The sequence below is a fragment of the Leptodactylus fuscus genome, chromosome 11 (assembly GCF_031893055.1).
Source record: "Leptodactylus fuscus isolate aLepFus1 chromosome 11, aLepFus1.hap2, whole genome shotgun sequence".
Classification (NCBI taxonomy): domain Eukaryota; kingdom Metazoa; phylum Chordata; class Amphibia; order Anura; family Leptodactylidae; genus Leptodactylus; species Leptodactylus fuscus.
The window spans coordinates 26,228,356-26,253,724 of NC_134275.1; the positions used below are offsets into that span (position 1 = coordinate 26,228,356).

General features: G+C 43.9%; 1 protein-coding gene across 1 annotated transcript in view; it reads left to right on the plus strand.

Annotated features, from left to right (window-relative positions):
• The window catches only part of FRMPD3 (FERM and PDZ domain containing 3), a 304,332-nt gene that overhangs the window by 174,102 nt on the left and 104,861 nt on the right, over positions 1–25,369 (plus strand). The gene's annotated exons all lie outside the window — the stretch shown is intronic.

Here is a 25,369-nt window from a genome sequence, read left to right on the forward strand (position 1 = left end):
TGACCATGAGAGCTCAGCTCTTCTCTCTCACAGATAGGGCCAACCCTTCATATCACTTGTGAGAACTTGGGAATCTACTTATATAGTTTTATTAAAATGTTTTACATGCAAGAAATATTTTTAGTTAAAGTCGCCATATTGAGACACCTGTAACTTTTTTTATATTTCCATGTATGAGGATGCATAGGGTGTCTTTCTTGCGGGTCCAGGTGTACTTTCACTGGATCCTGGGCTCTAAATTTTGTTCTGAGCATTGGTGAGTCTTTCCAAATTGGCCACATCCATGCACCACTGGGAAAAAGGTGTCTCAGTCAGCTTTCACCGAGGCACCAGGCCATATACAAGTACCCCAAATCTGCTGTTATGTGAAGAGGTTAAGGATAAGGCCATTTTTCTTGTTTCAGAGCCAGATACATTTTTTCATATATGCAGTTATGAGGGTGATACCATTTTTTTTCCCTTAGGTTTTTTAAATAATTTTTTGATGCCATTTTGGGGCATATCGCCAGTCCATGGAACAAGATCTGGAGGGTGGCAATCATTTGCCACGATAGCTGGAAGTTTATTGAAGGCTACCAGGGTTGACTGTAATTATGTTCTATTACGGGCTTCTCTATGCAGCCTGTAATAGAACTGCTGGCATTTTGGAATGCATTAGCATTAGTTCAAGACCCCTAGAGGGTCTAATAAATAGTTTTAAAAAAAGTAAAAATGTATAAAATAAATTCAATAAAAAAATTCTCAATCTTTATTATTTTGCTGTTTTACCTCTCAAACATTTTAATGAAAAGAGTTGGAAGAAATAGACATTCCCCAGAATAGTATAACTAAAATTTACGATGTATCCATAAAATAAAAAAATGAATCCAGCCAGGTCGTAGTGGAAAAACAGAATCTTCTTCTTTATTGTTTGACAATCTTCAAGATAACAGTAACATACACACGGAACAGGAATATAGCGTCAAACTGACGCGTTTTGGATATCCTCCTTTCTCAATGTCTGATCAGACTTTGAGAAAGGAGGTTATCCGAAACACGTCAGTCTGACGCTATATTCCTGTTACGTGTGTATGTTACTGTTATCTTGAAGATTGTCAAACAATAAAGAAGATTCTGTTTTTCCACTATGACCTGGCTGGATTCATTTTTTTATTTTATGGATTCATCGTTTCTGCTTTGAACCGAGGGAGCTATTTTTCCGGGCCAAGTCTGAAAAGGATATAGAGTGGATATTGCGATTGGAAGTCACGATCATGACTACAAATGGCTGAGTACTCCTCCACCTTCCCCTTTTTCCTTATCATGCAGCTAAAATTTATTCCTGACCATGCAAAAAAAAAAAAAAAAGACTCCCTCGTACATGGAAATAAAAAAGGAAAGAAGAAGTCAAAAATGAAAATCAAGAATCGAAAAATGCCTGCGGTAGGAGCGGTTAGTGTCTGAGAAAATGTAAACTTTTTTTTTTGTTACACATTATTCCCCCAATTAGGTCATAATAGACCAGTGGTGTAACTAGGAATGGCGGGGCCCCGTGGCGAACTTTTGACATGGGGCCCCCCCGACACCGAAGATCTCGATCGAGTCCCTCCTACACATTCCTGCGCGCTCTATTATGACCAATAGTGGTCCCTGCACACAGTATTATGTCCCATAGTGGCCCCTGCACACAGTATTATGTCCCATAGTGGCCCCTGCACACAGTATTATGCCCCATAGTAGCCCCTGCGCACAGTATTATCCTCCATAGTGTCCCCTGCGCACAGAATTATGCCCCATAGTGGCCCCTGCACACAGTATTATGTCCCATAGGGGCCCCTGCACACAGTATTATGCCCCATAGTGGCCCCTGCACACAGTATTATGCCCCATAGTGGCCCCTGCACACAGTATTATGTCCCTTAGAGGCCCATGCACACCGTATTATACCCAATAGTGGCCCCTGCACACAGTATTATGTCCCATAGTGGCTGACCGCTATACCAGGACAATTGTGGATAAAAAATCTGGTCATGTGCATTACAATTTAGTAACTCCATGTGCCTCATATTAATATCAGTTAACCCCATCATGTCTCCCTCACATTAACCCTTGTGTACCTCACATAAGAGTTACTGATATGTGAGAGACATGGAGGTAATAATAAAGTATCTTCATTATTATTACCCCCATATGTCTCACATATCAGTAACTCTTATGGTGAGGCACACAGGGGTTAATGTGAGGGACATGATAGGGTTAACTGCTATTAATATGAGGCACATGGAGTTACTAAAACAAAAGTAATCACCCCATATGCCTGACATTAAGTATAGTAACCCCAGTATGTACCTGTGTATCTTTAGTTTCATTTTCCTTCTTCCTTTCTTCCTCTTCAGTGCAGGACGGCAGGAGCTCGGCAGGGATAAGCCCCGCCTCCTGGGCTCTCCTCAGCCCTCTCATTGGTGGGCAGAGGACAGGCAGAGAAAGGGAGGGGGGGGGGGGAGAGAGGGGTAGCGTCCTGAAGCGCTGACAGGAGCCAGAGCTGCAGCTCCTGTGTGTCAGCCATTGCTGAAGCTTCGGGGCCCCCTGTTGGTGGAAAGTATTCCACCAACAGGGGGCCCCGATCATTATACTCGGGGGTCCGAAAAGACCTCCAAGAATAATGATAGCAGCGGTAGCAGCTGTCACCGGGCCCCTGATGTCTCGGGCCCTGTGGAAGCTGCCTCTGCTGCCTCCATGGTACTTACGCCACTGTAATAGACCATTGGGGAGGGGATTTTTACATTCCATTTTTTTTTCATGATTTCCATAATAACTGGGATTGATACATTAGCCTCTGTTACAGGAGGGATGTAGCCCCCTATCACCGATCTGAGTCCCCATAACTCATGCAGCTCCTGGCCTCCAGCAATTCACATGAACAATCAGGAAGGCAGGGACAGTAATAAACCATGGAAAAAATTATGAGAACAACCCATATAGCAAAAAATATAATAGCATTTTTTTCCAAATACATATAAAATACATTTATATGGAATAAATATCAGAGGTAACAGAGAAATATTATGAGGGATACAGTGATAATTATACACCCTCACCCCCTGATAGGTAGAAGAATATAACCCCCAGACCAAATGGTGATCCTAATGCTAAATAAGTAAAAAAGAAATAGAGAACCTCAAAAAGAATGATAATCTTTGTTATGTGCAAATCACATAAGAAGCAATATAAATCACTAAATTCAGGTAAAATTCCTAAGATCTACTGTGGGAAAATACATGAGGACTCAGTATATGAATTTTAAGCTAACAACCGAAATACCAAATACTACATACATTAATAGAATAGATATAATACATACATGCCCATTTGTGGAATAATAAGGAGGCTCAATTCAACAAAACAACCCAGAGGGGGATTGGCGCTCATGGCCAACGCACGTTTCGCCAGTGAAAGGCCCCATTCACATGGGGCAAGAGGGGGCGGATTTTGGCGTGGAATCCACGTCATAATCCGCCCCCTCACAATGGTAGTCTATGTAGACCGCTAGCGTTCTTTTTTCCACTAGCGGCATATTGCCGCTAGCGGGGAAAAAGAAACGAGCTGCCCTTTCTTCAGGGGGGGGGCAGCCGCAACGGAATATGCACATGCGGAATTCTGTGTGAACTAAGCCAAAGGCTTCAGCCATGGGTATGCATATGTATTACATCTATTTGTTTGCATTCAGACCTTCTGACTATTCTTTTTTACTGGCATATCTGCAAAATACGGAGCAGGTTTTATATTCATGTATCATCCATGCTTTTCACTGACCTATACATTGAACTGTATGGGTCAGTAAGAAGCACCGATGGCACATTGATACTAACCCATGTATCAGGTCGTGTCCAGGAGGCCTTTGAGTGGAAAAATTTTCTGATCAGCGAGATGTGTTCCCTAAGCAACTAATTCCCCATACAGCAGCATATACTGTAATTGGTTTAGAAACAAATGTTGGTGACAGTAGATTCCCTTTAACATACCTCCCAACAGTCCCAATTTTGTTGGGACAGTCACGCTTTTGTAGTCCTGTCCCACTGTCCCAGACAGCTTAGAGCTTGTCCCGCTCTGCCCTAGAGAGTTTTCACTTTTCCCCGATCCCCCGACTCTCTGCTGTGTCTCCTCCCCCCACTGCTCACTCCCAGCTGAGCTGGCAAAGGAGAGTGAGTTTGTGACCTATGAGCCCTCCCCCTCCCCAATCCAGTCCAGTGTAGAGAAGAGCAAGGCTGAACTACCTGCAGCCTCTCCTGTGTAAATAGTAACACATGTCTGTGTGGGGTGAATGCGGGGCCGTCGTTACGGGGAAAGGGGGCAAACTGGGCACCTGCAGGGACCCCCGGCGATGGAATACTTTCCCTATACGTATATGTCACAAGCACACTGTGTGTAGCAGCAGCGGCTATTACATAACAGCCAGCGCAGGAGCTGAAGGTATTGATTGAGGAAGCTCCACTCAACGCTCTCAGGAGGCTTCCCCCACCCCCCCTTCTCTGGCTGCCCTCTGCCCACCAATGAGAGGGTGAAGAGTGCCCAGGAGGCGGGGCTTATCCCTACACAGAAGATGGACCCTGCCGAGCTCCTGCCATCCTGCAGAGAAGAGAAAGAGGAGAGGACAGCTCAGCAAAGTGAAAGCAAAAAAATTACAGGTACATGCTGGAGTTACTACTGTATGGCTAGTAATATCAGGCATTTGGGTTAATAAATTAGTTTCAGTAACTCCATGTGCCTCATAGTAATAGCAGTTAACCCCATCATGTCCCTCACATTAACCCCTGTGTGCCTGACATAAGGGTTACTGATGTGTGAGACATATGGGTGTAATAATAATGAAGATACCTAATTATTACCTCCATGTCTCTCACATATCAGTAGCTGTTATGGGAGGTACACAGGGGTTAATGTGAGGGACGCGATGGGGTTAACTGTTATTACTATGAGGCACATGGCTTGTTTACATCTGCGCCCGGGACTCCGTTATGCAGGTTTCCGTTTCCCGCACAAAACAGGGAAGGAGACGGAAACCTGCCAGAATCTTTCCAAACCCATTAATTTGAATGGGTTTGAAAAGTGTCTGGCCGTGAGCGCCGGTGAGCATTTATGCTCTCCACGGCAAAACAGTTTTTCTTTAAACTGGACACAGAGTCGGACATGCAGCACTCTGTGTCCGGTTTGAAAAACGGTTTTGCCGCGGAGAGCTCAAGACACTCACCGGCGCGTGCAGAAGATGGAAACCTGATAAAGGAGACCCGAACGCTGGTGTGAACCCAGCATAACTTGTAATGCACATGAATATATTTTTTATCCACCATTGTGGATAATATTGTGGACTATTATATTTTAAAGGGGCTCTATCACTAGGAAAAGTCATTTTTAACTAATTACATCTTTGCATAGCCTTTAGAAAGGCTATTCCACACCTACCTTTAGTATGTAGATTGCCTCAGTGGTTTCTGAATAAGTCCGTTTTTATTCATATGCTAATTAGTCTGGTGCATGATACATCGTGCACTCCTCTCCCTGTTGTTTTCTATGGGAGGCTGCTGCTGCTGATGATGATGACTCAGCTTCCTGTTTGCCTCACACACATAGGAGATAATAGAAGAGAGGAGGCTGCTGGGAACTTCCTGAGCTGGCTGGAAGCTCATTAGCATATGAATAAAAACGGACTTATTCAGAAACCACTGAGGCAATCTACATACTAAAGGTAAGTGTGAAATAGCATTTCTAAAGGCTATGCAAGCATGTGATTAGTTAAAGATGACTTTTTCCAGTGATAGAGCCCCTTTAATGGTTCCTTTAATGTGTCCAGGCCAGATTGAAGAGCTGCAAATTATGGAGCAGATCCTATAGCTGTCCTAAACCTAGACGTTTCATGTCCTCAGAGATGGATGGTATTATATACCACTAGAAAGACTGAATTCACTGCGCTGCCAGCTTTCACGGTATGTGCCCCTGTGCTGGAGATATCGGTTCAATTAATTTCAGCAGCAAGATCTCTCCACTGTCAGAAGAGCGGGTTTTAGGTTCCATTCACACGGAGGAAAATGTTGTTTTATTTGGCGTTGAATTTTTCACGTTGAAAGAAACGCCTCCCATTGAATTCAATGGGTTCCGGTAGCTTTTTTTTTCCGCTAGCGGAAAATTCTGCTTAGTGGAATAAAAGCTAGCGGCACCCATTGAAGTCAATGGAAGGCTTTTTTTTCAGCTTTGAAAATAGCAGTCAGCGGCTGTCATGACAGTATTTAGTCCTGGTAGGTTAGAGAGGGTGGTTTTTGTGTTTTTTTTTGTTTTGTTTTTTATTAAAATGCATGGGACTTCATAAATTGTAGGGCTGCTTTATTCATGGGACTGCCTGCAGGATGGAGCTGAAGCAGGCAGAGAGGATAGTGCTGTTTGCATGCAGTTCCATGTTGTAGAGGGAGGAGGGGAGAGGGGTAACGATTTTTACATGAGACTGCATATTGGGAGGTGGCTAAAGGGAAAAAGTGAAGCTGTACATGTGTAGTGTGCAGGGATGCGGAAATTATGGTGTATTCACATGGAGTAAAGTGGCGCTGATTCTGCCACTTTACTCTGTGTGAATGCCCCCTTGTATTGGAGTATGTGTATAGTCAGGTGAAAGGTCGGGGAATTAGATGTATGGATGTGGTGTACAAGGGACACTAGCTTCACACCTGTGATCGTGTTTCCGTTCTTTGGGTTCACTTGCGGACTTGAAAAACAGAAACCCAATCCACTTCACAACCCACTTCATCTGCCATTAGTTTATTGTCCTCCTCCAACTACCCCCACTGCTAATGTCCCCCTCCAGCTGCCCAGTTTCATGTCCCCCTCTAGTTTCTGCCAGTTTAAACAGGGGCACCAGGAGAGGGACCTAATACTGTGGGGCAGTAGGAAGGGAACATTATAATGTGGGAACATATAATGTACGGGTGACTGTAGAAGGATTATACTGTGTAGGGGCACATGAAAAATGAATGAAAATGGGCGGGGTCAACAAAAGTGGGCAGGCTTAAATTTGCCGCGGCGCGCTGCACGCACCAAACATTTTGTCCCTCTTTCTGTTCTTCAAAAGTTGGGATTATGCCTTTAATAATATGCAATAAAGATCAAAAAACCCTTGGCAAAACACATGTATTTAATAGTGTTGCGCCCTCAGCCTTGCATTATGGAAATAACTAGCCTTAGCTAAAGCAGCTTCTTGACTTCCAAGAATAAAATTAGTTTTATCTACATGATTCTGGGTAGAAACTAAAATAAATAAATATATAAATAAATATTGTAAGGGGGTCCAGCTCACACGGTTGGGGAACGGCAATGACAGTTCAGAAAGTCAGTGCGTTTAAAATCCAGGGGTGTTTTATTCAGAAAAAACATCAGACAAACAAAACAAACAAACAAAAGAAAACCTAGGCCTGTCCGGCCCTAGCTATACACTTAGCATACCTCACTAACCTAGTGCAGTTCGAGACACACATGAGCAGATGTAGCAGCAAAATGTCACAAGCTGTGCCAGGGGTGTTTTTCTCTCACACTCTGGTTGTGTCAGTACCAGTCTTCCTTTACTAGGCTTCCTTCCCCAGTAATAGCCATGAGGAAGCCTCACCTGTGAGTACCCAGGACTCAGGGAAAAACTCGTGGTGGAGTAGTGGTGTGGACTTGAAGGCTCCCACTACCAACCTGCCCAGAACCAACCTGTCCAGAAAAACCAGTCCATGATATGAAAAAAGAGCCCTAGCAGACTATGTTCTGCTAGAACATAAATTATCGCTCTGGCTTTCATTTATTACCCACTTTACCACAATATATATCGATATATAGAGAGATATATATTAAGTATTTACTATACTTAAAATGTTAATTGTTTCAAGGGGGCCACACGGTGGCTCAGTGGTTAGCACTGCAGCCTTGCAGCACTGGGGTCCTGGCGTTCAAATCCTGCCAAGGGCAAAAAAACATCTGCAAGGAGCTTGTATGTTCTCCCCGTGTTTGCATGGATTTCCATCCCATATTCAAAAAAGACATACTGATAGGGAAAAAATGTTCATTGTGAGCCCTATGTGGGGCTCGCAATCTACATAAAAAAAAAAAAAAAAAAAGTTAATTGTTTCAATTAAATAAAAATGAATGTGCCTGGCCACCATGTTATATGGCTTCTTTGGTACCGTGAAAATAACCACAGTATACATCTTAGCTTATTTGTCTTAAAATTGTAATAAGGTGGCAATAATATAGACCAACTGATGGCTTCCATACTCAAAAGCAGCATGTGGGCTGCCTAGTTTAAAGTTTTCATAAACAGGCCCTCCTCCATGTAATTTAATCCCCCCCAAGTGGCCCACACAATATAGTGTCTCCTCAAATAATCCCCAAATATTCCCCCGGCCACTTTAATGATGATTTGATCGATATATTGCATACAAATTGAAAAAAAATTATACTCACCTAACCATGTTCCCGCAGAGCTGCCTGCAGTGAGGTCTCTGGCTCAACCCTCATTATACTTCTCTGCCACAGACATCTTCAAACCAAAGCTTGAATGTGTTCAGTTTTATCTGTATCCTATGGACATAGAGTTGAAGTTGCTACGTGCGACCACGCACAGCTTGGGGCCTGGTGCAGATGCACCATTTGTATTATTGTGGTATCCCAAGGGATGCAGGTGTTATACTAGGACCTAATGGGGGGGTGGTCACGGTAGCTGTGGTGGTGGTCCAGACTGTGGGGCACCTCTCATAGGACACACAGCAAGGCAATTTTCAAAAGAAGGATAGCAAAAGGCACAGTCCTTTGGTAACCAAAAGTTTCTTTACTGAGGACTCTGATAAAGTGCAGCAATACCTCACAGTGATACAGTCTCATGTACAATGCAGCAGGGTGCATGTGATGCAGGATTCCCTTGTAAACTGACAGGTAATGGCTGACGCTAGGTTCACACCTGCGTTCGGGTCTCCGTTCTGTGCTTTCCGTCTTCTACATGCAAGAAGACGGAAAGCACAGACCGGGTCCGGCCATGAGCGGCGGTGAGCGTTTTATGCTCTCCACCGCAAAACTGTTTTTTTTTAATCCGGACAAAGAGTATTGCATGTCCGACTCTGTGTCCGGATTAAAAAAACCCGGTTTCGCGGCGGAGGGCATAAAACGCTCACCGCCACTCACGGCCAAACATCTTTCTCACCCATTCAAATGAATGGGTGAGAGAGTCCTGCAGGTTTCTGTATCCTGCCTCTGTTTTATGCAGGAAACGGAAACCTGCATAACGGAGTGCCAGGCGCAGATGTGAACGAGCCCTGATGCTGACAGAACTTTCCTCAGATTTGGAAGTTTAGAGTATTGAGGAGACACAGTCCAGATTATAGCTACAGAAGAGGGATCTTCACCGGCTGGCTCCCGGCGAGTGACTAATTTGGGTTATATGTAGTTAAAGTTACTGGGCCGCGGAATCCAATAGCCGGACGCAGACCTAATACATGTGGCCTGGAAACCACTGAGCACTGGACTTGACCGAAGGCCTTCTTTAGGTCCAGGAATGCAGAAAGGCTCCTTTATAGCTGCTCCTTTCTGTCAGGTTCTCTCCTTCTTGGAGGCAGTAGAAATATGGCTGTTATCCCCTCTGTATGGACTGGTGAATGGTCCTAGGAGAATCAGTATCTTACATGGGCTGGGAGTTTCACCATGTAGCTCCTAGGTTTGGCAGGAGGACCAGCAGGTGCTGTTACCTCACACACTACACTCTCTAGAACATGGCTGCTCTGGTTTCCTTTCCCCTGCTAAGAGAAAGGCGGAGCAAAAGTCTCCACCCACAGCTTGCTAGAAACGTCTGCAGAAGCTCGTGCTGTGTATGGAGTGATTGGGTTCCTATATCACATGCACCTGCATAGAGTGAAGCATAGGTGGCAGCAGAATAGTACATGGCAATAAACACAATGTATGCACACAGGAAATACAGATTATACGATAGTGATACTCAGTATTAGTACATTGTGAGAAACATTACATTACATAGCATACAACTGTTATAATGGCAAGAAGGAGTGTACTGGGGCACTACATTATGATTAACCCCTTAGTGACCAGCCTGTTTTGGACCTTAATGACCAAGCCAAATTTTGGAAATTTGCCCTGTGTGACTTTATCAGTGAATAATTCTGTAACAGTATTAGGCATCCAAGCGATTCTGATATTGTTTTTTCGTGACATGTTGTACTTTACTGAGAAGGTAAAATTAGACTGATATAACTTATGAAATTTTTTTTTTTTTTTAAATCGCAAATGCTGAAATTTTGAAAATTTTTCAATGTTTTCCATTTTCAGCTGCGATATCTCACATATGCACAATAATACAGGGCAAAAAGTTAGTAGTTATATACTTCCAAATGTTCCTTTTGTGTTTCAAGCATATTTAAAATAATTTTGGCATATTTGAGTAACTTAGACAATTTACAAGTTTATCAAGTTTATAAGCAAGTTTTGGAAATTTGGAGTATGTGACTTTTTCCTGTACCAAGCTTTTGCAGACAGGAATAGGTGGCATAATGACAGAACCTCCCATTAAATGACCCAATTTGTAAAACTAGACCCCTTCAGGTATTCTTTGAGGGGTATAGGTAGCGTTTTGATCAAACAAATATGGTTTTGCAAGAATTATTACAAATGGTGAAAAAAAATTACATTTTCATTTTCTTCAAATATGTGTCATTTTAAAGCCAGTTTTTTTTGCACACAACACATCAAAAAAAGAAACACACCCCAAACTATATCACCCCACTTCTCCCGGGTTAAAAAATGTACACTTTGTGGCCTTAGTCCTATGTACACACAAACTTTAGGGCCCAAGAGGTAGGGAGGGCCAAATGGATTTTAAAACACAAATTTTGCTTGCAGGTATTTTAGGCCCATTGCACATTTGAACAAGATTTCAGTTACCAAAGCAATTGAAAACCCCCATAAATGACACCATTTTATAAACTAGACCCCTTAAGGTATTCATTGAGGGGTATAGTGAGTACTTTGACCCCATACGTTTTTAGAAAATTTGTGTCAAACAAAAATTGTCATTTTTTTTTTTAAACAAGTGTAATTTTATAGACAGTTTTTTTGCACATAACACATAAAAATGAAGAAAAACACAATAAAATAGATTACCCCATTTCTCCTGTGTTCAAAAATGTACACTTTGTGGCCTTAATCTTATGTACGGACGCACAGTAGGGTCCAAAAAGAAGGGAACACCAACTGGATTTCAAGCTTCTAAACGTTTCAGGCCCATTGTGCATTCAAACAAGATTTGAGTTACCAAAACAATTGAAAACCCCCATAAATGACACCATTTTATAAACTAGACCCCTTGAGGTATTCATTGAGGGGTATAGTGAGTATTTTGACCCCATAGGTTTTAAAAGAATTTGTGTTAAACAAAAAATTCTCATATTCACATTTTTACACAAAAGAGTCATTTTAAAGGCAGCTTTTTTGCACACAACGCATGAAAATGAAGAAAAAACACCCTAAAATAGATTACCCCATTTCTCCCGTGTTCAAAAATGTACACTTTATGGCCTTAATCCTATGTACGGATGCACGGTAGGGCTCAAAAAGATGGATTTTGCTTGCAGATATTTTAGGCCCATTGCACATTCAAACAAGATTTGAGTTACCAAAACAATTGAAAACCCCCATAAATTACCCCATTTTATAAACTAGACCCCTTAAGGTATTCATTGAGGGGTATATTGAGTATTTTGACCCTATAGCCGTTTCACAGATTTTACTAACCTTGGGATGTGTAGGTAAAAATTACTAAAATGTCCCTTTATCCCCAAAGTTTTCATTTTCACAAGGGGTTAAAAGAGAAAAAGTCCCCCACAGTTTGTTAAATAATTTCTCCTGAACACGGCAATACCCCATATGTGGCCATAATCTGCTGTATGGGAACATGGTGGGGCTCAGAATAGAAAGAGCGCTATTTGGCTTTTGGAGGGCAGATTTTGCTGGAATAGTTTTCAGGTTTGCTGAGCCCCTAAAGTATCAATACAATGGAAGCCCTTCAAATTGACCCCATTTTAAAAACTACACCCATCAAGGAATGTATCAAGGTGTATTATCATTTTGAGCCTAAAAATGCTTCCCAAAAATTAATGTACAAAATGAAAATTGAAATTTTGAAAGAAATATGCCATTTCGGTGCCCAATACGTTGCACCCACTTTGTGTTGTCAGAGACCTGCACTCCTAAAACTATTAAGGGGCCATCCCGAGGGGCAAAAAATTATATATGTGGGTGTAAACCGCTGCTTGGGCACACAGCAGGGCTCAGAACGGAAGGAGCACTGTGCTTTTTAGCTTTTGGGGTACAGATTTAGAGGGACCCTCCGGGCGCCATGATGTTTTTGCAGAACCCTGGAGGTGACAGTAAACTGGAATTCCCCAATAAGTGGCCCCATTTTGTAGAGGCAATTCTAGGGTCTCTGCAAATGTGACATGGTGTCCAAACACCAACAATCTTCACTTTTACTTTACTTTTTGGTAGAGTTGGAAGGGACCTCAAGGGCCATCGGGTCCAACCCCCTGCGAGTGCAGGTTTTCCTAAATCATCCCAGCTATATGTTTATCCAGATTCCGCTTGAAGATTTCTAAATCTGCACTCCAAAAGCACATATCGCTCCTTCACATCTGAGCCCTGCTGCGTATCCAAATGGCAGTGTATGCCCACATGTATGTCACTGGTGTACCCCAGATAACGGACTTAATGCCATATGTGGGTAGAAATGGCTGTTTGGGCACAGCCGGGTATAGAAGGGAAGGAGTGCTATTTTGGTTTTTGGAGCAGTTTGTTTTTTGGACGTCACTTTTGCAAAGCCCCTGAATTGCCAATAAAGTGGAATCCACAGACATGTCACCGCATTTTGGACACTACCCCACTGATGGGATTTATCAAGTGGTGTAGCAAGCGTTTTTAACCCTTGAGTGTTGCATTTATTTAGTTTCCAGAAATGAAATCGCAGCTGATAATGAGAGGTTAAAAATGAAATTTTTCCAGAGATTCGGCATTTTATTGCCCGATATGTTGTGACCAACTTATGTCAGCAGAGATACACACTCCAAAGACTGTTAAGCGGGTATCCGCTTTTAGAGCGTTCATCTCTGATACAAGGCGACACAACGTATTCCTGGAAAAATTGTAATTTTCACCTCTCACAATCAGCTTCATATTCATTTATGGATAATAAGTTATAGCAACACTTGGGGGTTAAAATGCTCTTTGTACCCCTGGCTAAAACCTTCAGGGCCGTAGTTTCCAAGATAACGTCACATATCAGGGAATTCCACTTTACTGGCGTTTCAGCTCTGCAAAAGTGTCATGGCATCCAAAAACCAAACCTTCTGTGCTCCAAAAACCCAATAACCTTTCTTCCCTTCTGTGTCCAGCTGTGCCCTAATATCAGTTTATACCCACATATGACATTACGTCAGTTATCATGGGTACACCAGTGTCATACATGTGTTATACATGTGGCATAAACTGCATTTTGGGCGCACAGCAGGGCGCAAAAGGGAAGGAGCGCTATTCGGCTTTTGGAGTACAGATTCAAATATTTGGTATCTGGACGCCATGTCATGTTTGTAGAGCCTGTAAGGGCGGGGGTTGCCGATAACGCCGGCACCATCACGGAGCCGCTTCAGTTCCGTGATCATGTTTGATCACGGAACTGAGGGGGTTAAAAAAAACATCGGAGACCCCTCCAATGGGGGGGTTATGGAGCAGGTCTTAGCTGTTAGATACAGCTACGATCTGCTCCAATTATGTTGGCACTGACGGGGAATCCTTCTCTGACTGCCCAATGTAGTTTTCCTATAGGGCAGTCAGGAAGGACCTGTCAGTGCCGACGTAGTTTTCCTATGCATGTGTTGGTTAGCCAATTATGTTCATATATTTTTGGGGGTAATGATGAGGTTCCTTGCTTTGACTATGTTTGTATAGATATTGGTTTTCACCACTACAGACTGTTGAATTATCTTGCATAGGAGCTTCATCCCTAATATACTGCTTGAAATTCTTTATTGGCTTCCCACCACCCTTTATACTGTGCTGGTAATCTGGTACTTGTAGTTCTATCTACCCCCATTGTAATTGTTGTTATATTATTGTTTTGGTTTATGTTTCACATTTTTTAGTGGATATTAATAAAGATTTATTATATTTTATTAATTTAGTGTGTGGTTGATTTTTTCTTTTTGGGTTCGTGATAATTTTCCCACACATATGTTTTCATATTTGCCTCTGTTGTGTTTATCAGGACTAAATACTGTCACATCACCTGCTGACAGCTATACCAGGACTAAATACTGTCATGTCACTCACTGACTGCTATACCAGGACTAAATACTGTCACATCACCTGCTGACAGCTATACCAGAACTAAATACTGTCACTTCACCCACTGACCGCTATACCAGGACTAAATACTGTCACATCACCTGCTGACAGCTATACCAGAACTAAATACTGTCACTTCACCCACTGAATGCTATACTAGGACTAAATACTGTCACATCACCCGCTGACCCGCTATACCAGGAATAAATCCTGTCACGTCACCCACTGACTACTATACCAGGACCAAATGTTTTTACTGTATAATTTTCCCCTCCCATCACCAAACATTTCATGACTATCAGAGTTGCCTCCATTCCCCATTTGAAGAACATAACCAGATCCCTTTTATTTGCAGATGCCCCTCATAATGTCAGCCAGCAATTAACCTCTTCCTGCCCTGCAGTGTAATAGTACACTGCAGTAAGCAGGTTCTTCCTAGGAGCCATGTACTCCTCACTTGTGAGTGCCGATGACTCACAATGACATACACGGCACCTCTGTAGGTTAGACAATGGTCCTTGATAACCAGAGAACTGATGCAGATGACATGTATTTAAAGAGAACCTTTCATGTCCTCAGAGATATTCAGTAATACACTATATACTGCTAGAAAGCTGACTGAATTCAGTGCAATGCCAACTTTGCCGGTATTCGCCATGATGGAGATATTGGTGCAGTTAGTTTCAGCACTGATATCTTTCCACTGTTGGAAAGGTGGGCCTTCTAGCCTAGTGGCATCACTGGGCGGTAGAAAACGCCCCTTTGACAGTACAAGGCTATGGAAGAGTACAGTCAGGAGGGAGTTCCTCACAGCTCTTCTAACAGTGAAGAGATATTGCTGCCGAAACTAATAGCACCAATATCTCCAGCACAGGGGCACGTACCGTGAAAGCTGGCAATGCAGTGAGTTCAGTGCACTGCATCTTTCTAGTGGTATGTTATATCACCCATCTCTGAGGACATGAAAGGTCTAGGTATGGGACTGCTATAGGACCTGCTCCATAATTTGCAGGTCTTCAATTTGGCCCAGACACACGGCTGCAAAAACAACGGCCGTGTGTACTGGGACCATTGAAATATAATAGTCCGTATTTTTATCCACAATTGAGGATAAAAAGTACAGTCGTGCATTACAGTTTAGTAACTCCATGTGTCTCATATTAATAGCAGTTAACCCCATCATGTCCCTCACATATCCCCTGTGTACATCACATAACAGTTACTGATATGTGAGACATGAAGGTAATAATGAAGTATCTTAATTATTAGTACCCCCTGTGGGGAACCGCCCAGGTAGATGCTCGGTAGCAGTGCGGAAACAGAGACACAGACACTGGGTTGCACACAAGTTCAGGCTTTTATTCACTTGCAGCGCATTAATTGCCTTTGCAAAGGCACAAATAAACAAAACACAAACAAACTTTTCCCTGTCTATACAGGAGCCTGGCTACCAGACTCCCACCTTGGCAACAACAACGGGTGGCACAGTACCTGCTCTGTAGATTTGGTCTGGACAGGTCAGCTCTGTCAGTGTGGTGCCATACTTTCCAGTCCTCACACACAGACTATTATCAGGCCTTGATTAGTCAACTGACCTCCCTGGTGTGGGTCTTTATCATACACCCTTTAAGTGCCTGGCTGGAATGTACCTGTCTTCCCCCTCAGTTTTGACCCCCTCGGGGCGAACTCCAGACACCAAACAATAAGCCCAGGACAAGGCATCCGCATTGCCTTGCAGTTTCCCGGCTATGTGCTCTACTGTGAACTTAAAGTTCTGAAGTGACAAGAATCACCTAGTCACCCTGGCATTCCTGTCCTTAGTCCTGCTCATCCAAGAGAGGGGCGAGTGGTCGGTCACTAAACGGAACTGCCTCCCAAGCAGATAGTACCTCAGGGCCTCTAATGCCCATTTTATGGCCAGACACTCTTTCTCCACTATGCTGTAGTTCTTTTCTGCTGGTGTGAGTTTCCTGCTCAGGTAGGTGACTGGATGTTCTTCTCCATTCACCTCCTGAGACAGGACAGCTCCCAGCCCTACATCTGATGCATCCGTCTGGACCACAAACTCCCTCCTAAAGTTGGGTGTAATGAGGACAGGAGATCCACACAAGGCCACCTTTAGCGCCTTAAAAGCACTTTCGGCCTGGTCATTCCACTGCACCATAATGGATCTTTTACCCTTCAGAAGGTTAGTCAGGGGAGCCGATACCTTGGCAAAGTTGGGTATAAACCGCCTGTAATACCCAACTATGCCCAGGAATGACCTAACTTGTTTGGTGTTCAGAGGTTGAGGCCATTCCCGGATAGCGTCGACCTTGTTGACCTAGGGTTTGATTATGCCACGGCCGATAACATACCCCAAATAGCGTGTCTCCTCCATTCCCAAAGCACACTTCTTGGGGTTGGCAGTCAGGCCGGCTGCTCTCAAAGAATCCACTACAGCTTGTACCTTGGACAAATGACTCTCCCAGTCATTGCTGAAAATGGTGATGTCATCCAGGTACACTGAGGCTTATTTTCTATGTGGCTTTAACACTATGTCCATTAGCCGTTGGAACGTGGGTGGGGCCCCATGGAGCCCGAACGGTAACACGACATAGTGAAAAAGTCCCTCAGGGGTGATAAAGGCAGTCTTTTCTTTGGCGCTATCTGTCAGAGGTAACTGCCAATATCCCTTAGTGAGATCAAGTGTACAGAAGTACCGGGCCGCTCCCAGTCTTTCAATAAGCTCGTCTAACCGAGGCATGGGGTATACATCAAACTTAAACACCTCATTTAGTTTCCTGTAGTCATTGCAGAAACGCAATGTCCCATCTGGTTTGGGTACTAGAACAATGGGACTGGCCCATTCACTTTTGGACTCCTCAATGACTCCTAATTTTAACATTTGTATTTCCCCTGAAATGGCTTGTCGGCGAGCCTCAGGTACCCGGTATAGCCTCATTCGTACTTTCACATGGGGCTCAGTAACAATATCATGCTTGATTAGAGATGTATTCCCGGGTTGCTCAGAGAACACATCTGTATTCCTAGCTACAAACTCTTTGCACTCTTGTTGCTGGCTTTTTGTGAGGGTCTCTGCTATTCCTACCCCTGCCACTACCTCGGTAGTCCCAGTTACAGCCTGTGGGGGTCTTACAGGAGACAGTTTAGCTGGAGAACTTTCTGTAAGCAGACTCTCCTGGTTCCCTGTAAGCAGACTCTCTCTGTCTTTCCATGCCTTTAGCAGGTTTACATGATAAATCTGCTCAGGTTTTCTCCTACCTGGCTGACGAACCTTGTAGTTCACTTCCCCTATTTTTTCTATTACCTCATAGGGGCCCTGCCACTTGGCAAGAAACTTACTCTCTACTGTGGGAATGAGTATAAGTACTCGGTCACCGGGTTTAAAGGTCCTTACTAGAGATGAGCGAACAGTAAAATATTTGATGTTCGTTATTCGTTTCGAATAGCCGTTCAATATTTGACTATTCAAATGAATATCAAACCCCATTATAGTCTACGGGGGAAAATGCTTTGTTTTAGGGGATCTCACCATTCAACTCAGGAGAGTCACCAAGTCCACTATCACACCTCAGCAAATGATGCCAACACCTCTGCAATGTAACTGGGACAGCAGGGGAAGCATGTCTGGGGGCACCTAACATGCCCAAGCCCCTGTATTACCCCACTATCACAGCCTAACAACTACAAACTTTCCACATTCAAAAAAAACCTCTATCAAAGTGGGAAAATACCTGGAAACCTTCTTTACTCCCCAAATGGATGGACAGAAACCCAAATTTAAGCTCAACAAACATTAACAAGCACCCCTTTAAATCACGTTGCCCATGACAACCACAGATGGAATAGGCAATGGGAAATCCAACAGTACCACCCTGAACTGTCATTGTGGATGTGTGTGTGTGTGATGTGGTAAGACCTTCCAAAATTCACTTTTCTAGCCCTTAACATGAGCCCTTCCAAGTTAAGTTACAGGCCCTTAAGCTGAGCTACCAGCAGAGATTGAGGCCCTTTAGGTGACTTCAGCCTTTTACCTGCAGAGTTTTAGGCCCTTTAACTTAGTTCAGCCTTGCACCAGCAGAGATTTGTTGGTTCTTTAGGTGAGTTGAGCCTTTAAACAGCAGAGATTTAGTTTTTGGCCCTTGGCGTGAGTAGAGCCTTTAAACAGCAGTGTTTTGGGCCCTTGGAGTGAGTAGAGCCTTGCACCAGCAGTGTTTTTGGCCCTTGTCATGTGTAAAGCCTTTCATCAGCAGTATTTTTCGCCCTTGGAGGGAGTAGAACCTTGCACCAGCAGTGTTTTTGGCCCTTGGCGTGAGTAGAGCCTTTATAAAACAGTGTTTTGGGCCCTTGGAGTGAGTAGCGCCTTGCACCAGCAGTGTTTTTGGCCCTAGGAGTGAGATAAAAACAAACCTAGCACATAAGAGGGAAAAACTAAATATAGTTTTGAGACACATAGTATGTTCCCAAAGTAGGGTCCTACATCCAAAATCGTGTCTATACCACAAACTAATAGAGAAAAAACAAAGAAATAGGTATACAGACACTCAAAATAGTGAGGTCAAAAATAGACCAAAATCCGTAATAAGAATATACAAACTTTAATAGTATCACATTAAAAAGTTATACAAAATATATGATGCGAGAAACACACAGATAAAAGAGCACAGCAAAGAGTCCAATACTGCCCAGGATAGTTATTAAATGTAGTTAAACGTGAGTGGTAAACAGAATATACAGTGGGGTAAAAAAGTATTTAGTCAGTCGCCAATAGTGCAAGTTCCACCACTGAAAAAGATGAGAGGCGTCTGTAATTTACATCATAGGTAGACCTCAACTATGAGAGACAAAATGAGAAAACAAATCCAGAAAATCACATTGTCTGATTTTGTAAGAATGTATTTGCAAATTATGGTGGAAAATAAGCATTTGGTCAGTAACAAAATTTCATCTCAATACTTTGTTATATATCCTTTGTTGGCAATGACAGAGGTCAAACGTTTTCTGTAAGTCTTCACAAGGTTGGCACACACTGTTGTTGGTATGTTGGCCCATTCCTCCATGCAGATCTCCTCTAGAGCAGTGATGTTTTAGGGCTGTCGCTTGGCAACACGGACTTTCAACTCCCTCCAAAGGTTTTCTATAGGGTTGAGATCTGGAGACTGGCTAGGCCACTCCAGGACCTTGAAATGCTTCTTACAAAGTCACTCCTTCGTTGCCCTGGCTGTGTGCTTTGGATCATTGTCATGTTGAAAGACCCAGCCATGTTTCATCTTCAATGCCCTTGCTGATGGAAGGAGGTTTGCACTCGAACTCTCACGATACATGGCCCCATTCATTCTTTCATGTACCCGGATCAGTCGTCCTGGCCCCTTTGCAGAGAAACAGCCCCAAAGCATGATGTTTCCACCCCCATGCTTTACAGTAGGTATGGTGTTTGATGGATGCAACTCAGTATTCTTTTTCCTCCAAACACGAAAAGTTGTGTTTCTACCAAACAGTTCCAGTTTGGTTTCATCAGACCGTAGGACATTCTCCCAATACTCTTCTGGATCATCCAAATGCTCTCTAGCAAACTTCAGACGGGCCCGGACATGTACTGGCTTAAGCAGTGGGACACGTCTGGCACTGCAGGATCTGAGTCCCTGGCGGCGTAGTGTGTTACTGATGGTAGGCTTTGTTACATTGGTCCCAGCTCTCTGCAGTTCATTCACTAGGTCCCCCCGCATGGTTCTGGGATTTTTGCTCACCGTTCTTGTGATCATTTTGACCCCACGGGGTGAGATTTTGCGTGGAGCCCCAGATCGAGGGAGATTATCAGTGGTCTTGTATGTCTTCCATTTTCTAATTATTGCTCCCACAGTTGATTTCTTCAATCCAAGCTGGTTGCCTATTGCAGATTCAGTCTTCCCAGCCTGGTGCAGGGCTACAATTTTGTTTCTGTTGTCCGTTGACAGCTCTTTGGTCTTCACCATAGTGGAGTTTGGAGTCTGACTGTTTGAGGGTGTGCACAGGTGTCTTTTTATACTGATAACAAGTTTAACCCCTTAAGGACCAGGCCATTTTTTGGTTTCGCATTTTCGTTTTTCCCTCCTCACATTTCAAGAGCCATAACTTTTTTCATTTTTCAGTTCACAGAGTCACATGATAGCTTATTGTTTGCGAGACAAATTGTACTTTGTAATGGCACCATTCAATATGCTGTGCAATGTACTGGGAAGCTGGAAAAAAATTCAGAATGAGGCGCAATTGGAGAAAAAATGCATTTGCGCCATTTTCTTATGGGTTTAATTTTTACAGCATTCACTGTTTGGTACAAATGACATGTTACCTGTGTTCTACGTGTCAGTACAAACGCGGTGATACCAAATTTATATAGTATTTGAAATTTTTTGATACTTTTAAAAAAATGATAAACTTTGCAAAATAGAAAAAAAAATTTGTGTCATCATGTTCTAACACCTGTAACTTTTTCATATTTCCATGTATGGAGCTGGTTGTGGTGTCTTTTTATGCGGGACAAGATGACGTTTCTATTGATACCATTTGGGGAAAGATCCGATGGTTTGATCACTTTTTATTCAATTTTTTATAGGAGGCAAAGTGTTGAAAAAAACGCTTTTTGGCTGTTTTTATTTTTTTTGCCGCTACGCCGTTCGCAGTACAGGATAAATGTTTTAATATTCTAATAGTTCAGGCATTTTGGAGCGCAGGGATACCTAATATGTTTATGTTTAATGTTCTTTAATTACTTTTATAGCTGATCTAGGGAAAGGGGGGTGATTTGAACTTTTATATTTTTTTTATTTTTTTAATACTTTTAAAAACTTTTTTTTTTCTTCTGTTACATTTATGATCAGACCCCTTAGGTACCTTGAAACCTAGGGAGTCTGATTGCTCATACTATTCACTGCAATACTACAGTACTGCAGTGAATAGCAGAATACCAGCACTTCTATTAGACGATGCCTCTGGCATCGTCTAATAGACCTAGTGCAGAGACAAGCCTGGAAGCCTTCAATAGGCTTCCGGCTGTCATAGCAACCGATCACCGCCCTCTTGTGACGTTCAGGAGGGCGGCGATCGGCGAAACATGGCGGCGCCCATGCCGCCTGCGCTGTTTACACGCTGCGGTCGCGTTTGACCGCAGTGTGTAAAGGGTTAACAGCAGCGATCGGCTCGGGCACCGACCGCTGCTGTTAGTGGCAGGTCCTGGCTGTATTATACAGCCAGCATCTGCCGTGTATGGAGCGAGCTCAGCGTGTGAGCTCGCTCCATACATCCCCATGCGACCCATGACGTACAGTTACGTCAAGGGTCGCTAAGGGGTTAAACAGGTGCCATTACTACAGGTAATGAGTGGAGGAAAGAGGAGACTCTTAAAGAAGAAGTTACAGGTCTGTGAGAGCCAGAAATCTTGATTGTCTGTAGGTGACCAAATACTTATTTTCCACCATAATTTGCAAATAAATTCTTACAAAATCAGACAATGTGATTTTCTGGATTTGTTTTCTCATTTTGTCTCTCATAGTTGAGGTCTACCTATGATGTAAATTACAGACGCCTCTCATGATTTTAAGTGGTGGAACTTGCACTATTAGTGACTGACTAAATACTTTTTTGCCCCACTGTATATGTACCACATGAACCAGCAAGGAAAGCTAAAACATAAGGCCAGATTATACAAATGCTACCAAAAGGAGGCCAAATTTATCCTATAGTATATATAGTGCAAAGCGCAATAAGGCAAAAATGCAATTAAGCTAAAAGTAAAATAATATAACAACATGTAAGCATTGAGTACTTTTAGACAAATAAAAATGGACACAAAGTAGATTGTAAAAGACTTAATCAGTGGCAGCAGAGGTTAAACAGCAGGTCTATCATATTTATAAATGGAAGTACAGCTTACCCATGATATAAACCACAAGTAGGATGGCAATAAGAGGAACCACTGGCTCGCACCCACCGCGTGCGTTTTTGGCACGCCTGCCTTCTTCTGTTTTAGCTTACCTTGCTGGTTCATGTGCGAGTGGGTGCCATTAACGTGTCCCAGACCTTGGAGAGTGTGCCCCTGCCGGGTGTGGCCATCACTCAAGCGACTGGCCCTCCCCTCTACCAGAATAAAATTACAAACAAAATTTTTATACCGGGGGGTCGAGGATTGCAAAAATCCAGTAGTCGTTGCTCTCCAGGATTTTGGCAATGCGTTTGTCAGTTGCAAAGCACTCCAACATGTATTCAGCCATGTGTGCCAGAGTGTTACTTGGCGTCACTTGACTGCCCCCACCGGAATGGTCATTCTCCATTTCCTCCTCCTCCTCCTCCATTTCGCCCCAACCGTGCTGCAACAATGGGACGCAATGAACTTCCCCGCTACCCTCCTGTGTGACAATGAGATCTGCCACTTCGTACTCCTCCTCCTCCCTCAATGTACGCTGTGAAGCGGACAGGAGTGTGCCATGACTATCCTGCTGGGATGTTTCAGCACCTATGCCGAACTCCTCAGCGTCCAATGCGTTATCCCTGATGGCGATGAGGGATTCTCGCATCATACACAGGAGCGGGATTTTGACACTCACAATTGCGTCGTCACAACTGACCCTCATGGTTGATTCCTCAAAGACACGCAAGATCTCGCATAAGTCTGCCATCCATGGCCACTCATGGTGCAGAAACTGCGGGAGCTGACTCTGAGGAACCCTTGGGTTTTCTAGATGGTACTCCATCAAGGATCTCTGCTGCTCACACACTCTACTCAACATGTGGTACGTCAAGCTCCAACATGTGGGGACGTCCCACATCAGCCGGTGTTCTGGCAGATGGAGGCATTGCTGGAGGCTTTGGAGGCTAGCAGCGGCTACTGTGGACTTGTGAAAGTGGGCGCATAAGCGCCGCACTTTCACCAGTAGCTTGGCTACATTGGGGTATGTTTTCAAAAACTGTTGCTCCAATAAATTGAACACATGGGCCAGGCATGGAACGAGTCGGAGGTTGGCAAGCTTCAGAATCGCTACCAGGTTGCGGCCATAATCACACACGACCATGCCTGGGCCCAGGTGCAGCGGCGAAAGCCATGTTGCCGTCTCATCAAGCAGGGCATCCCTCACCTCGGAGGCAGTGTGCTGTCTGTCCCCCAAGTTTATGAGCTTCAGCATGGCCTGCTGACGTCTCCCCATGCCAGTGCTGCAGAGGGTGGTGGTTCAGAGCTCCTGCCAGGAATGTTGGGCGGGGAAATGAGGTAGAGTGCCCCAGATTGTGACCCGCTCCTAGCCTCAACTACATTCACCCAGTGTGCCGTCAGTGAAATGTAGCGTCCCTGTCCACATGCACTTGTCCACGCATCGGTGGTCAAGTGGACCTTTGTGCAAATCGCGGAACTTAGGGCCCTCTGGATGTTGTGTGACACGTGCTGGTGCAAGGCGGGGACAGCATACCAGGGAGAAGTAGTGACGGCTAGGGACGGCATAGCGAGGTGCCACACTTGCCATCAGGTCACGGAAGGCCTGACTTTCAACAAGCCAGAACGGCAACATCTCCTGGGCCAGCAGTTTGGAGATGTGCGCGTTTAAGGCTTGTGCATGGGGGTGGGTAGTGCTGTATTTTTTGCCTGCGCTCAAAAGTCTGGGAGATGGTGGGTTGTTTTGAGGAGGCGCATGATGGTACAGGAGAAGGAGCAAAGGCAGGAGAAGGAGCTAAGGCAGGAGAAGGAGCTAAGGCAGGAGAAGGAGCTGAGGCAGGAAAAGGGGAGGATGAGGGAGAAGTCCCCAAAGTGGTGGAGGAAGATGTGGAGGTTTCCTGGCTGCTGGTCTGGACCGCATTGCCAGCATTGGCAAGAGTGGGAGAGGCAGTGGCGGCAACGCCAGACGACGATAGTACAGCGTTTGCTCTCTGCCACTGAGCCCAGTGCTTGCCTTCCAAATGACGGCACATGGGAGTGGTTGTGAGGTTGCTCTTTTCAGAGCCCCTACTCAGTTTTGAGTTGCAGAGTGTGCAAACGGCACTCTATTTGTCCGCAGCACATACAGTCCTATGAAAAAGTTTGGGCACCCCTATTAATTTTAATCATTTTTAGTTCTAAATATTTTGGTGTTTGCAGCAGCCATTTCAGTTTGATATATCTAATAACTGATGGACACAGTAATATTTCAGGATTGAAATGAGGTTTATTGTACTAACAGAAAATGTGCAACATGCATTAAACCAAAATTTGACCGGTGCAAAAGTATGGACACCTCAGCAGAAAAGTGACATTAATATTTAGTGGATCATCCTTTTGCAGAGATAACAGCCTCTAGTCGCTTCCTGTAGCTTTTAATCAGTTCCTGGATCCTGGATGAAGGTATTTTGGACAAACAATTCAAGTTCAGTTAAGTTTGATGGTCGCCGAGCATGGGCAGCCCGCTCTCAAATGATCTGAAAACAAAGATTGTCCAACATAGTTGTTCAGGGGAAGGATACAAAACGTTGTCTCAGAGATTTAACCTGTCAGTTTCAACTGTGAGGAACATAGTAAGGAAATGGAAGACCACAGGGACAGTTCTTGTTAATCCCAGAAGTGGCAGGCCAAGAAAAATATCAGAAAGGCAGAGAAGAAGAATAGTGAGAACAGTCAAGGACAATCCACAGACCACCTCCAAAGAGCTGCAGCATCATCTTGCTGCAGACGGTGTCACTGTGCATCGGTCAACAATACAGCGCACTTTGCACAAGGAGAAGCTGTATGGGAGATTGATGAGAAAGAAGCTGTTTCTGCAACCACGCCACAAACAGAGCCCCCTTAGGTATGTAAAAGCACATTTGGACAAGCCTGTGGACTGTTGAAACAAAGATTGAGTTGTTTGGTCATACAAAAAGGCGTTATGCATGGCGTCCAAAAAAAAACAGCATTCCAAGAAAAACACATGCTACCCACTGTAAAATTTGGTGGAAGTTCCATCATGCTTTGGGGCTGTGTGGCCAATGCCGGCACCGG